The sequence below is a fragment of the Oreochromis niloticus genome, linkage group LG9 (genome assembly GCF_001858045.2).
Source record: "Oreochromis niloticus isolate F11D_XX linkage group LG9, O_niloticus_UMD_NMBU, whole genome shotgun sequence".
NCBI classification, from domain to species: Eukaryota; Metazoa; Chordata; class Actinopteri; order Cichliformes; family Cichlidae; genus Oreochromis; species Oreochromis niloticus.
In genome coordinates, this window is record NC_031974.2 from 7,182,644 (window position 1) to 7,197,811 (window position 15,168).

Genomic DNA, 15,168 nt, shown 5'->3' on the forward strand with positions numbered 1-15,168 from the left:
ACTCCACCTTCAGGTTTAAAACTAGTGTTAATGGAGGGAGTTTGAAGGTTGAGTTTGTTCCACGACTGCATTTCACTCACTGCCTCTGTTTGTATCTCTGTCACTGCAGGACCAACATGGAGCGAGAAGTCAGCGCTCTCAGGAGGCCGACAAACCTCACAGAAGAAAGAGAGAGAAAAAATACACCTGTGACGAGTGTGGGAAGGAGTTTACTGGGAAGTCTGAACTAAAACGTCATCAGGTCATCCACACTGGAGAGAAACCGTTCGGCTGTGACTTGTGTGGAAAGACTTTTTCCTGGAAGAATGCTCTAAAAAAACACCAACTCATCCACAGTGGAGTTAAAGCGTACAGCTGTGATCAGTGTGGCAGAGCTTTTACTCAACGTGGCCACTTACAGAGTCATCTAGTTACCCACTCTGGAATTAAAGCATACAGCTGTGACATTTGTGAAAAAACCTTCAGTCAGATAGGGCACCGAAATATACACCTACGCATTCACACTGGACATGATGTGTACTGCTGTGATCAGTGTGGCAAACAGTTTACAACAGACGCACAGTTACAACGCCACATGTTGACCCACACTGAGGAGAGACCTCATAAATGTGACCTGTGTGAGAAGACTTTTAAATCGCCACATCACCTGAGACGACACCAACAGATCCACACCAGAAAGAGACTCTACAAGTGCAGTTACTGTGAGGTATGTATTTATATTGTTATCTGTGTTAACTGAAACAGTCAAATGTAATTGGACGTCTGCAGAGATGCTCTTTATTTCAGGCGACGTTCAGGATAAAAATGTTGAAGGACTGACTTACACTGTCTTTGTGTCTTTGTTTAGAAGCAGAGCGACACAGATGGATCCAGTTCTCAACCCTGTCATCACTGTGGTGGTGGGAAAGACTTTCGTTGTGACCTTTGTGGAAAAACTTTCAATTGGCAAGACAACCTAAAAAAGCATCAACGTCGACACACTGGAGACAAACTGAAATACTGCAAAGAATGTGGGAGAGGCTTCCCCACACCAACTGAGTTAAAACGACATGAACTGATTCACAGTGGGGTTAAAAAGCACGTCTGTGATCAGTGTGGGTCATCCTTCACCACTGCAGTCACCCTTAAAACACACAAACGAGTCCACACAGGAGAGAAACCATACAAGTGCAGACACTGTGACAAAAGCCTCTCATGTTCACATAGTCGTAACGATCATGAACGTACACACATGGAAGGAAACTACAGCTGTGACCAGTGTGACAAGAGCTTCAGGAATCTCAGTTCATACTCCAAACACAAACGATCCCACGTTACTAATAAACTATTTCACTGTTACCAATGTGCCCAAACATTCACCTCATTGTCTGCTCTGTGCAAACATCAGCGTGATCACTCAGGGCTGAAATCACTCCCATCACTGGATCACAGTGAATCTGAAGAGACAGAAAGATCCTCTGGTTTCAGTGTCAGACTTAAAACCCTTGAGATCAGGCTCCACAGAGTTCAGATGGAATCTCCTGTAAAGATCTGATGAAAATGTTCCACTAGATGGATGTATAATCTCTTTTTCTGACGGTTGCTCTCTTCCTGTTTCTGCCAGTGCTGACTGCACAGCTGTAATTCAGATCCATGTCACTGTTTGGAAGTATCAGAGAACTGCTGATGCTGTAAACCTGCTGCTCAGTCTGATGGGCTGTTGTGTTGTTGTTGGTGATGCTGGATAAAGGGCTGGTGGACCAGGTGAGCTCAGGTTGAGGGTAGATCCCCTCTGAGCTGCAGGTGATCCTTTGTCCTACTTGTTGGAGATTAACTTTACGGACTGGAGCTGGAAAAAAAAACTAAGAATAAAAAAACCAAAAGAAAAATATATTTCTAAAGAAGTCAGAAAGAGATTTTGTTGTCACAATTTTCCTTTTCTGTTTATTTCATGTTAACATGATTTAATTGAACAAAAATCATGTAAACATGAATCTCAGACCACAGTAAAATATAACATTTGTCTTAGTGTTTTGACACAGCATTTCTAAATACAGATAATGATTAATGATGTAACATGTCATGTATTCTTTATGTATTTGAAGTGTGATAAAAATGACTCTGGATCAGTCCTGGTGTCACAGACAGGCCTCGGGGCTTCAAACCTCAGAAAGTCCTTTTGGCTCAGCTGAATTCCTCTGACACACTTTAACAACTATAAGTCAAAGGTCAGAGGTCATATGATTTGGGAATGACAATGCTGAATAACCACATCACTGATTAGGTATTGTAGTAACAACTCGGACTGTTATAATTATTTAGTTAATAATATGGGTTCATGATGTTGTTTCAGGTTGTTTGTGGTTCAATTTCTTGCATAGGTTGTAAATGTGGCAGCTTTAGTCTTTCCTGTCTTTTTAAAAAGAGTTTTGTTACCGTCCACATTCAGGATGATGAACATTTCACTGATGGTGCTGGTGTGGCACTGGTATCTCCCCTCATCCTGAATGTTCACCTCTGTCAGCTGGAGTGAGGCGTTTCCTCTGGAGACCTGATCCTTGGAAAGTGAAGTTTTACTTCTGACTGAATATATGATCGAGCAGTTATATAAACATGAATCTGTCCACGGAGCTCCTCCTCGCCTGCTGTGCATCCGTGTTCAGCAGCCTTTCATCTGTTTCTCAGGTTTTGTATATTAAATAGTACCTGCTTCTGGGGTTCGACATGTTTCGGTTGTCTTATTTTACGTATATATTTAAGATGTTGTGAATAAGTATTTCAGTTGTATCCCGTAGTTGTTTGCTTGACATCGAGCTTTATCCAAGGAAAAACAAAAACACTGTCTGTCAATCCTCCAAAATCACACTTGGATTACAGCTGGACTGATTTACCAGGTGGTGATACAAAAAATAAAAAGTCTAAGCTATTTAAGTCTATAGAACATAATCAACAACAGAGACCAGACCTGAAAGTGTGAAAATGTCAATGGAAAATTGTACTTAGTAGTCAGTATAATCTTTTAATGATAGAAGTTTCCATATATGCTTAGAGTTGTATAATCAATGTCATGTAGTTAGAGGTTTGATCCTTAATAGTCTGCAAAGGCATTTTGTGCATTCCAGAGTGTTCTGGCATTCACACCCCCATCCTGGGAGCATGGGAGGGGGCATACCTTCTCTTATTGTTTTATGGTAGGATAAATGTATCTATGTCTGTTTTAGTCTAAGTGCCTTTTGTTTAGATGAACTGCTGGACTTCCAGACCAGCAGGTTTAGGGAAGTCGTTTATGGGGTCACACTCTGACCCCCCCCCCCACACACACACTGAACCAATATAAATAAAGTCCAGGGCAGTGGCAGGGCGCGAGTCTCGGAGCCCTCACTTCCGTGCGAGTGTTCTGTGACTGCCCTTGCTGCAAGTAAAACTGTGTTTTTCTCCTCACTGATTCGAAGCTGAAGAAGTGTCTTAGAATACATCTCTTGACAGAAACATACTGTATTTGGCAAAAAAACAAAAAATATATATACAACAAATTATAATAAAAATAATTATAAACAAAAATATTTTTTGAATAAGTGTTTTCATTAAGTGCTAGATAATAAACTCAAAAAGCTGCACTGTACCATAACAGCCAAGGAGCAACAAAGTCAGTGTCCACGTCTACCTCACATTAAACAGACATATTTCATATGAAATAGCTGAAATGTAAAACAGAAAGCTGACTAAAATATTTTAATTCTCTTGAAAACGCCATGAATGGTTTTCATGGGTACCCCCTTTAATGAGCTGATGGGGGCACCCAGTGTATTTATAACTGAAGCAGAGTCTCTCCGAGTGAACGTCCAGATGTGATCAATAGTGAGTCAGGATGTGATTCTTTCAAGAGTCGTGGTGAGAATTACATAAATATTGGAAATTGGAAAAGTTGCTGCTTAAGTTTTTATAATAGCAATTTGCATACACTCCAGAATGTTATGAAGAGTGATCAGATGAATTGCATCGTCCTTCTTTGCCATGAAAATGAACTTAATCCCAAAAAATCCTTACCACTGCATTTCATTGCTGTCATTAAAGGACCTGCTGAGACCATTTCAGTAATCGTCTTCTTAACTCAGCACAAGGCTGGAGATCATCATGTCAGGCTGATTGGGTTAGAATGGCAGACCTGACATGTTAAATGGAGGGTGATGCTTGAAATCATTGTTCTTCCATTGTTAACCTGCAAAGAAACGTGTGCAGCCATCATTGTGTTGCATAAAAATGGCTTCACAGGCAAGAATATTGTGGCTACTAAGATCGCACCTAAATCAACAATTTATAGGATCATCAAGAACTTCAAGGAAAGACATTCAATTCTTGATAGGAAGGCTTCAGGGTGTCCAAGAAAGTCCAGCGAGCGCCGGGATCGTCTCCTAAAGAGGATTCAGCTGCAGGATCGAAGTGTCACCAGTGCGGAGCGTGCTCAGGAATGGCAGCAGGCAGGTGTGAGAACATCTGCACGCACAGTGAGGCGAAGACTGTTGGAAGATGGCCTGGTGTCAAGAAGGGCAGCAAAGAAGCCACTACTCTCCAAAAAACACATGAGGGACAGATTGATCTTCCACAGAAAGTATGGTGAATGGACTGCTGAGGACTGGGGCAAAGTCATATTCTCCAATGAAGCCTCTTTCTGATTGTTTGGGGCATCTGGAAAAAGGCTTGTCCGGAGAAGAAAAGGTGAGCGCTACCATCAGTCCTGTGTCATGCCAACAGTAAAGCATCCTGAGACCATTCATGTGTGGGGTTGCTTCTCATCCAAGGGAGTGGGCTCACTCACAATTTTGCCCCCAAAACACAGCCATGAATAAAGAATGGTACCAGAACAGCCTCCAACAGCAACTTCTTCCAACAATCCAACAACAGTTTGGTGAAGAACAATGCATTTTCCAGCACGATGGGGCACCGTGCCATAAGGCAAAAGTGATGACTAAGTGGCTCGGAGACCAAAACGTTGAAATTTGGGGTCCATGGCCTGGAAACTCCTCAGATCTTAATCCCATTGATAATTTGTGGTCAATCCTCAAGAGGCAGGTGGACAAACAAAACCCCACTAATTCTGACAAACTCCAAGAAGTGATTATGACAGAATGGGTTGCTATCAGTCAGGATTTGACCCAGAAGATGATTGAGAGCATGCCCTGTTGAATTGCAGAGGTCCTGAAAAAGTAGGGCCAACACTGCAAATACTGACTCTTTGCATAAATGTCATGTAATTGTCGATAAAAGCCTTTGAAACATATGAAGTGCTTGTAATTATATTTCAGTTCATCACAGACACAACTGACAACAAAGATCTAAAAGCAGTTTAGCAGCAAACTTTGTGAAAACTAATATTTGTGTCATTCTCAAAACTTTTGGCCACGACTGTACTGGTCACTTACAAAGCAGCTGCCTCTGTTCCAGTTCATCTATCCCTGCTTTTGTCTTTACTGTTTAAATCCAGAGTAGAAACAAGAGTCTGATACATAAAAACATCCATGCAAAGTGCTCAAACTGTGGTACCATTCACACTGAAATCACGAGTTAGATGACTTCAAAAAACAGATCTAAAGCAGGTTTTCCATCTATGAAAGTTCCTGTTGAGTTTACATGAGAGACAAAATTATTTCAGCTCCTTGTTCCAGAAACAATGTGAGCATTCAAAGTTGGCATTGAAAATGTTTTTAAAATATTTAAAAAATCTAAAGTAAACCGTACTCATTAAACTGAACATATTAATACTGCTTTGAGAATTACATGGAAAAAATAATTACAGATGAAAAACATATTTCAACACCAACGTAAAAATGTCAATATAAAGTTGATATTTCATGTAAAACTGCAATTTTAGTGCAGAGTTAGTGAAAGTCTGCTTTAGAATGAGATTTTGTTCACATTTATTTTTTTATTGCCAGGCTTGACTGTTGTAATTCATTTATAATCAGGTTGTTCTAAAAACTGCCAAATAAACATCCAGTTAATCCAAGAAGCTTGAGATTAAAAATATTGGGTGATATGTAAGAACCAGCAGGGAAAATCTGAGATATAATCAGAAACAATTACAGTATTCAAACTTATCATAAAAATTGTTCAACACATTTTTCACATGCAACACCTTGAATAATGAGGCCCCATCACATCTTAATAACCGTATAGTACCGCATGATCCCAACAGAGCACGTCGCTGTCAGACTGCAGTCGTACTGGTGATTCCCAGTCTTTAAAACTAGAATGGGAGGCAGAGCCTTCAGCTTTCAGAATCCTCTCCTGTGGAACCAGCTCCCAGTTTGAATTCAGCAGACAGACTCTTCTTTCTGTTTCCTTCCCAGCATCAAAGTCCTCACTCGTCTGCTTGTTGAGGTTTTACACTAATACTGCAGTTTGGACAAAAGTCGCAGCATCTGTGGGACACTTTTAGTGTAAAAACTGATAAAACATTATTTTACCTTCATGTGACCCTGAGACTCCTTTGTAAATATTGTTTGGTGTCACATGGCATTTCTTTCCTCACAGGAAAACTGGCTTCAGTGATTCATGAAAAGCAGCATTTCTGTTAAAAGACAATAAAAACAATCACATACTGTGTATTCATCATGAAGCACAACTTCTACAGATTTAAATAAGCTGCAGTGATTCCAGCTGTTTGATTTTCTATGATATCATATCAGTTATGCATAGTGGTGAAATAATTTCAATCCTGAATTCAAATGAATTAGTAATAATCTGTTAATTATTCATTAAAGCATATCAAAAAACTAGAAACTAGACTGAATGTAGAGAACAGTTTGGACCTTTAGATTTCACACTGTTCACAGAGAGCTGCTCCGTGTTTTAAGACATAAGATTTAATCATGTTCTGGTTTCACTCTTCAAAGTTTTCTCACATTTTCTTTGTAACCTGACGAATGTTTTACAAACCATGGAAAATCATCAATACAAACAACAAACACAATATTAAGATGGAATTAAATACTGTGTGTAAAATGTCTTTTTACCTGATTATTCCACAGCCATCCAGTTACTAATAAGGCTAAAACTACAATGACTGCAATGACCACTCCTACGATTGCTCCAACATTAGATGAATTCCCTGAAATGAAAAAGAGGTCAGATAACTGACTTTTTTCCTTGCAAGTTTAATAATCTTGCTTGTTCGGTTGCTTGATCTTTAGCCCTATTCCAACAAGCAGTAGCGTTTTTTGATACGGGGGACACGGGCGGTTGCCCGGGGCGGCATCGTGGTGGCGAGCGGCATCATGGGCATCGGCAAAAAAAAAAAAAAAAATTGCTCGTACTCATGCTGCCCCGACATCAGCCAGCGCATATTGGGAATGTCGTAGGCACCGATCGGTTTTCTATCGCCCATTTGCTGGGAGTAAGGGCGCCCTCCGTTTGCGAGGTGCGCCTGCTGCTTGCTGCACAGCAGGGAGGAGAGGGCGGGGCGGCGGGGGATTCTCTGGCTGGCTGGAGCAGCATCTAATAACCAACTCGCAAAATAAAACAAAATAAAAACAAACCAACAAACACGAAAACACCAGACATCATGATACAGACTTATAATTTCTATACACGAAAAGTGAGCGCGAGAGCCCTCGGTGCGCCTGCTTGCTGCTGAAGTCACAATAAACTTTATTGTCATCTCCGCTACATACAGTCCAGTGTATAGAAAGACGAGACGACGAAGCTCCAGTTACAAGAGTGCAAGTAAACAAACAATAAATATAAGAAGAGTAAGAAAATAAATATACACTTTAGGACTAATCAATAACAATTTAAAATGTATAATTTACAGTTTGATGATTTAAAGTCTCACACACAGCCTATCGAAAGGGGAGGGGCCGGCTGCTTCCAAATAGAGCACATTTCATTCAGAATGTTGTAAATCCAAGCCCATTATGTATTCATGAAATACACCAGAAATACACCTTAGACAAAGTGAATCTGTGAACTAAGGTGTAGGTCTATTAGGTTATGTTGTGGCGATCCTCGAGTTGGGGGATTTGTGTTCATACTGGAGTGCAAAATTAAAACCAGTGGAAGATGGACAAGAAAAGCCATCAGGTGCTCAGTTTAGAAAAAATAGAAAAGAAGAGGAGGAGAAACGAGCAAAAGATACAGGTACGCTGATGTGTGATTGGATAATGGCAGGTCATCCTGAAACAATCAGAATCAGAATACTTTATTAATCCCTAAGGAATTAATGTGGGTTACAGTTGCTCCAAGAAGAAATGGTAAAGATAGCAACAGTAACAGACTAAACTCCAAACAATACATTATGTTACAGATTTTAATATTAATTAGTCATTGTCAATTGTTGATTTGTCCTGTTCTCATTGAATGACGAATTATGATGACTGTTTGGTAGCTGTTTGCATACAATGCATACTCTCTCTCTCTTCATATGTGTGTGTGTGTGTGTTTCTCTGGTGAGATTCAGTATGGTTCCGACAACAGTTTTCTGTTAATGTACAATCCTTAATATGTTTTGTGTGTGTGTGTGTGTGTGTGGTTTTAATCTTTAAAAAGGAGGGAAGAAAATAGTCAGTTTGATCAGCTCAGTCCACTCCACCATCATCATCACACGCGGGGAAAAACTTTTTTATTAAAAAAACCAAACAAAATATTGACAGTGTTCCTGACAGATTACTCAGTTATATCAGGTATCGAGCAAAACATTTTCCCCACTGATAATTGATGTGTTTTCAAAATGTTCCTTTAGCTTTTTGTGTGTTGTTTTTGCTATGTTTACACCCCCAAAAAGGAAAATAATGATGTTAATTTACCTTCATTGATCTTCACGAGGATATTAGTTATTTTAGTCTCCACAGCATCAGCGAGTTCACACGTGTATGTTCCCTCCTGATCTGAGGATAAGTCCTGCAGTGTGAGGCTGCCTGACTCTGACACATCCTTTACATGCTGCTTCCACTCCTCTGAGACTGTGTACTGACTGTCAGTCTTTGTCAGGATGATCTGACTGTGGTCGAATCTCCAGATGAGGTTTGTTACAGGGGTGTGTGAGGGGGAACAGTGGATTGTTGTGTCAGACTGGCTCTCAGTCACTAATCCTGAAAAAACAGATGAAAACACATAAAAAACATTTTTTATTTGATTCTAATTTAAAATTTTTAGTTTCACCTTTCTAGTGTGTATAAGCTGATGACTTATTACAATGTGACTTAATTTCTTTAATATCTGTAGAGACTTATCCTCAGACACCAAACTCTGAAGGATAGACTAATATTTCCTTTGATTGCATGAAATACAAAAAAGTAAGGTTTAAGTTTAAGAAAAGAACAAAATGACTTCAACAACTTTTCAAACCTAAATGAAGCTTTTAAAAGGAGGAACTGTTTTATCTTCAGAATGAGATGTTAAACTCACCTTGTTGCCTGAAGGTTGCTCTCCTCCTGTTTCTGCGAGTGCTGACTGCACAGCTGTAATTCAGATCCATGTCACTCTTTGGAAGTATCAGAGAACTGCTGATGTTGTAAAGCTGCTGGTCAATCTGATGGGCTGTTGTGTTGTTGTTGGTGATGCTGGATGAAGGGTTGGTGGACCAGGTGAGATTAGGTTGAGGGTAGATCCCCTCTGAGCTGCAGGTGATCCTTTGTCCTACTTGTTGGAGATTAACTTTACGGACTGGAGCTGAAAAAGAAAAGAAAAGAAAAGAAAAAACAAAGAAAAAACTTTACTAAAAAAGTCAGAAAGAGAGTTTGTTGTCTCAACTAGTCTTTTCTGTTCATTTCTTGTTAACATGATTTAATTCAACAAAAAAATGTGTAATTCATGAATCTCAGACCACGCCAAAATATAGAATTTGTCATAGTTTTTTGATGCAGCATTTCAAAATATAGTTATTGATTAATGATGTAGCACGTATTGTATTCTTTTCATAATTTGAAGTGTGATATGAAAATTACTACGGATCAGCCCTGGTGTTACACACAGGCCCTGGGGCTTCAAACCCCAAAAAGGTCCCTTTGCCTCTCAGCTGAATTGTGCAGACACACTTTTACAACCATAAGTCAAGATGAAGTCAAATGATTCGGTAGTGGCAATGTAAAAAAACCCATATTATTATAGTAACAACCAAGCCCATTATAATTATTTAGTTAATGGTAACTTAGAGCACGTACACCAAATGTGACTGAGGAGGACACTTATTTTGGAGAACATAGGCCTATACTAGTCGGTTTTTGAAAGCTGGCAACCCCTTGTATAAGTAAAAAATATCATCAGTTCATGAGATGGTCTTTAAGACATGAACTACTTGATATGAGTGTACTGTACGTTTATGGTTATTGTGCAAACGGGTCTGTGATGTGGTTTTAGGTTGTTTATGCTTGAATTTGTTATGTAGGGGTGTAAATGTGGCAGCAATAGTCCTTTTCCTTAAAAAAATGACATAACAAAGTGACTCTAACCCAATTCCGTCAGAGCTGGTCATTCTGCTCTGGTGCTGATGCTGCTATTACCAAGTAGAGTAGAACCAGGGGTAATAACTGGATAAATATTTTAAGTATTTTAAAATACAGTATTCTCAGTCAACAGAGGATTTAGACCAACAAACAAGGTTGGAACCCTGACCTCATCTTCCAGGCTCCACCAGTACTCTATTTATTGGAGAAGACCATCTTTTCACAACCATGTAGTATCCAGATTAGCTGCTATTATTGTAAACCCCCCCCCCCCCCAAAAAAACCAAAAAAAACCCAAAAAACAAAAAACAAAAGTATTTATTTATAGATCACTGAGATACACCTATTGTATAAATTGAGAGCTGCTTTGCTCTTGAGTTATCATCTTGACAAACTTGGGTGTCCGTGCCGCCTACCCGCACACCCAAATTTGCATCCGTTAGCTTGTGAGTGTTGTGTTGTTGGTATTTACTTGTTATTTATTTCATATGTGCAAATAAGTGTTAAAACTAGTGCTATCAGCGTTAATCTCGTTAAAATGACATTTACACCATAACCGCATTAACGGGGCAAACCTCTGTTTGCGTGCAGTCCCATGAACAGGGAGATCCGCGCTTACTCACTAACGGAGATTTGCCGGGTTAATGCGGTTATGGTGTAAATGTCATTTTAAGGAGATTAACGCTGACAGCACTAGTAAAAATAAATGTATATTCATGATGCTTTGACTCCGTAGAAGGTGCCTCTTGATTTTCATCTTATATATTTATTTCTTTACCGTCCACATTCAGGATGATGACCATTTCTTTGTTTCCACTGATGGTGCTGGTGTGGCACTGGTATCTCCCCTCATCCTGAACGTTCACCTCTGTCAGCTGGAGTGAGGCGTTTCCTCTGGAGACCTGATCCTTGAAAAGTGAAGTCCTACTTTTGAAGCGCTGGTTTTGTGTTGCAAGCTGGTCTTGTTGAGCGTAGTATGAATGGACATAATGGTTTGCTTCTGTCTTAATCCAGTGGACAACAGGTTCAGAGCTGCCATGGAAGCTGCATGGCAAGATGCATCTCTCCATAAAAATACAGGAGACCTGAGAGTCTGAGAATCAGTTAAAAACTGTGTTAGTGGGAGATGACATCACATTTACAGCAGATATTTACTTTTAATTATTGTTCTGTTAGTGTCATTTGTGTCTCGGCAGGAGAAGCGGAGACTAACATTGGGTGACTGTTTTAAATATACAGGTAACAGTGTGAATATCAAACCTCTCATACAGGCTAATGTGATCAACCTACCAACTTCAGTCTCATTATGTGTCCCTGTGGACCTGTAACTGGGAAACAGTGGCTTGTGGTTACAGCTGGCCCATTAAATGTTTATAAATTTCTTTCTTTCTTTCTTTCTTTTTTTTTTACAGATCTGCTTGTATAAAGTTTTATTATTTCCATTCAGCCTTTTTGCTTAAGATAAGCAAAATATTTTGACATTACCTTTGCTCCATGGAAACTAAAATGTAAGAATTGTCTTATAATCTGCTGAATTACAAGGGAATTACAGATTTATATAAATATAGTGATGTAAGACGTAAGAAATGGGTTTATTTGTTATGATAATGCTGTTTTTATGTCATGTGCATTAGTATGTGCATACGCTTGTACGTACTTGGTAGTGATTTAATAAACTCAGTCAAATAGCAAAGTTTCACTTCATTAACACTTAAGAGTTGAATATATTGTTATATCAAGGGCAAGTTAAAGCAAAGTAAACATTTTGGCATCATGCTGCTCCGGTATTTGCTTCACTTACCTCCTCTGGAAACTCTCAGTATCCACAGAAACTCCACGACCACCAAAAAGATGATGCAGCAGACCCTGGTCATATTTCTCTAACAGTTTATGTGACGGTGCAGCAGTGAACAGAAAAAATTATCATACGGTGTGGCAGTTACATCCAGATAGGCAGGTTTTTCATTCTTTGTGTGTTACCTGAAGACAAGTTTGAACATGCCTGAAACACAAGGAAGAAAGAAAAGCTACAAATCACAGCCACCATTTTTGTTTAGTGGCTTCAAATGTTAAACATTGTGATTTTATGAAACATATCTAAAAATGTTGAAATAATTTTAATATATGACAGGTGTTTTAGGTTATGTACATAAAAACACACATGTCTAATGTGCATTCATAGAAAATACCTACAAAAATAAACACATGCAACACAGTCTGCTGTTAAAAGAGTGTCTACAGATCTCATTAGCTGCTGCATCACCCCAACAAGAAAGCTGTCAGTTGAAAGAAACTGAATGATTATATAAAGTCGTTCAAGAAGGAAATCCAACACAGACTGTAGCAAAGTTATATATAGATTTTCCCAGCTAGTGTTATGTAAGACATCAAGCAAGCACAACCTAAATAGGAAGATTACAGGTAGACATGAGTAGATGGAAGCCAGAAAAATCTCTGGAATATGTCCTGGAAATAGAAAATGCCCCAACAACAGCTGAAGGAATGAAATGGAATTTACATCCAGAAAAGCCAAAGCAAATCCAGATGACTTCCTGAAGAAAACAAGTAAATTCTCCTGCTCAGTTATGATTGGGTGCTGCATGTGAGGTAAAGGACCAGAGGACACTGGAGTAAGTAACTCAACAGTAAGTTCACATGTGTACACTGAAGTTTCAGTGACACAGTCAAAAACTGTCCGAGTCCTGGTTGGACTGATTTCATTAGGGACAGTGGAAAAAAATGGCCCATGGAAATGTTGTAAAGCTGATCAGTCAGTGGCTTTTGGAGAAAAGTGGGACAAACTCAAAAGAGACTATTGCTTTTCCGAGGTTCAACAAAGAACTCAGTGTAATGCATTTGTTAGCGATTCCAACGTTTTTCTACTTGATCTGCAAAAAACATCCAACAAATAAGTTATTATTTAAATTGTATGTATCACAAAGACAGAAACCCGAACCATTAAACAAAAATGTTTTATATGTTTCGTTTATTTTCTACAACATCCCAGTTGTGTGCTGATTTCATTACTTTTTCAGGTGCTGTATCAGAAATCACCACAACAAACAAACAAATGTGTCGATTAAAACAGACTGTTTTTTAAAATGTATGTCATTGAGCAGAGTTTAACACAGTCTCGAACCTAGAACCAGACGATCAAGTAACAGTTAGTTAGATCTCAAATGCCAGAAACTTAAAATTAAAGAAGCAAGTATGAAATCAAACCCAGTCAGACCACAGCGAGGAACAAGAAAATGAGAATCGCTCACCCACACATTAGTTTCATAACTCTCCCGACAGCCTGTGTGCAGAAACCCACCGGAGAACAGGCAGGATTTAGCACTCCGTGAAGTAGCTCCACATTTTTACGCCGGAGTTTGTATGTGTTGTGGATGTGAGTCACTGCGCTCCAGATGTTCGTTCCAGACACGAGAAAAACAAAATGCGCAAGCACCGCCTACGGACGGGAAGGAGCGTGTCATTCCTCCAAGATCCCGAGAAGCTTGGAGTGCAGGTAGAAGGTTTCTGGTTTTTCTGACGAGCATCAATAAGAAATTCAGATTCTGTTTTCATTAAAACAGCGAGATTTCCATATAAAGTTAAGCCAAGGCTGGATGTTAACCTGACACACAGGCATCGACACGGTGTTTCAGATAAATTTTCTTTATCGATATAATTATACAGACTACAGGCTTGCATAAAGGACCTACAAGCACTGAAAGCAGCCCATTGGTTTATTTCCAATACTGACACTGGATTGTCCAATCACATCTCTTAACGCAAACGACCCATCCACAGTGTTTATTGTGAAAGAAGTGTTTGATAAAGATGAACAAACAAAAGCGAAAACGTTTAGTTCAAAAGCCCAGAGAGAAAAATAAACTAGAAATAGATGCAGGAAAATGTGTTAAATGAAAGCTACACGTCAGCAGCTGCACAGCGACAGCAACTAGTAACAAAACCTCACAGTCACGTGAACATGCAGTTACTAACGGTAAACGTGCAGTACCTCGTTAACCCGCTGCATCACTTTACTACCACAGTGTGATGGTATTATCGCCACATTAAGGATGACATAAATCACATTCAGCATGCATGCAGTATAAGAATGGTGATTGAATATAATAATAATTAATTTAAATAATTGGATAACTTAACAACCAAAGTATTAAAATCTCAACCCCATCACAATCTCACAACCCCGTTACAATCAAAAACATAACAGGGTTGAGTGTGACGGGGTTGAGATTTTTGCACAAACTGGCCGCTGCTCAATATAGTGAATACCAGACAGAGAGCACATGGCATGCATGAAATTCAAAATCACCATATATTCATGAACTAACAACAAAGTTTTCATAAGTAATAGTTTTCTATCTTTTTTTCATGTTACGGTGTTGAGTCATTGAGGTTGACGACCACAATATCACAAGATAAATGACTAAAATAAAGGAAAAGAATGGAGCAACTTGCCTATCTCTGTGGTCCTGTTGTCCAAAAGACTTCAGTGATGTCACTTCCTGATGTATACGGAATTCTGGATAACACCATTGTATTTATGGGGGTGGGATCATTCATGTAACGGGGTTGAAGGGTTAGTCAGGTACAGGAATAATTGTGATTTTAATGCATAATTAACAAATAAATTTGAAAAAAAGACACATTAACAGCAAAAGAGCACAAATAGATGTTTAGGTTGATACCAAAATTTATTGACTTTTTAAATAGTTTTATTTGGTATTTTCAAAGTAAA

General features: G+C 39.1%; 1 long non-coding RNA gene across 1 annotated transcript; it reads right to left on the minus strand.

Moving 5' to 3' along the window:
• Window positions 1-4,474: 4,474 nt before the first annotated feature.
• LOC102083237 (CD276 antigen) lies at window positions 4,475-14,132 on the minus strand. The gene is made up of 7 exons (XR_002058571.2): window positions 13,685-14,132; window positions 12,220-12,420; window positions 11,197-11,511; window positions 9,382-9,645; window positions 8,781-9,065; window positions 6,993-7,087; window positions 4,475-6,547 (listed from the first exon to the last, which is right to left on the minus strand). It is a non-coding gene; the product is annotated as a CD276 antigen (long non-coding RNA).
• Between the last annotated feature and the right edge of the window lie 1,036 nt (window positions 14,133-15,168).